The following is a 942-nucleotide window of genomic DNA, read 5'->3' as shown; positions in this document are numbered from 1 at the left end:
GATTGGTAGGAAAAGACCATCGCTCGTCCCCGACCGCCACCCATAAGGAAGGCAATCAATAAATAAATCATGCTCCGACTTCATCACATAACGGTTCACCATACGTGCATGCTACAGGAATCACAAACTTTAACACAAGTATTTCTCAAATTCACAACTACTTAGCATGACTCTAATATTACCATCTTCATATCTCAAAACAATCATCAAGTATCAAACTTCTCATAGTATTCAATGCACTTTTTATGATAGTTTTTATTATACCCATCTTGGATGCCTATCATATTAGGACTAATTTTATAGCCAAAGAAAATTACCATGCTGTTCTAGAGGACTCTTAAAATGATATAAGTGAAGCATGAGAGATCAATAATTTCTATAAAAAAAACCACCACCGTGCTCTAAAAAGATATAAGTGAAGCACTAGAGCAAAATTGTCTAGCTCAAAAGATATAAGTGAAGCACAAAGAGTATTCTAATAAATTCCGATTCACGTGTGTCTCTCCCAAAAGGTGTGTACAGCAAGTATGATTGTGGTAGACTAAAAATCAAAGACTCAAATCATACAAGACGCTCCAAACAAAACACATATCATGTGGTGAATAAAAATATAGCATCAAGTGAAGTTACCGATGGACGGAGACGAAAGAGGCGATGCCTTCCGGGGCATCCCCAAGCTTAGGCTTTTGGTTATCCTTGAATTTTACCTTGGGGTGCCTTGGGAATCCTCAAGCTTAGGCTCTTGCCACTCCTTATTCCATAATCCATCAAATCTTTACCCAAAACTTGAAAACTTCACAACACAAAACTCAACAGAAAATCTCATGAGCTCCGTTAGTATAAGAAAACAAACCACCACTTAAAGGTACTGTAATGAAATCATTATTTATTTATATTGGTGTTAAACCTACTGTATTCCATCTTCTCTATGGTTCATACCCC

Source organism: Triticum dicoccoides, chromosome 6A (genome assembly GCF_002162155.2).
Source record: "Triticum dicoccoides isolate Atlit2015 ecotype Zavitan chromosome 6A, WEW_v2.0, whole genome shotgun sequence".
Lineage (NCBI taxonomy): Eukaryota > Viridiplantae > Streptophyta > Magnoliopsida > Poales > Poaceae > Triticum > Triticum dicoccoides.
The sequence above is the reverse complement of the archived record's forward strand: the minus strand, read 5'-3'. Positions refer to the sequence as shown.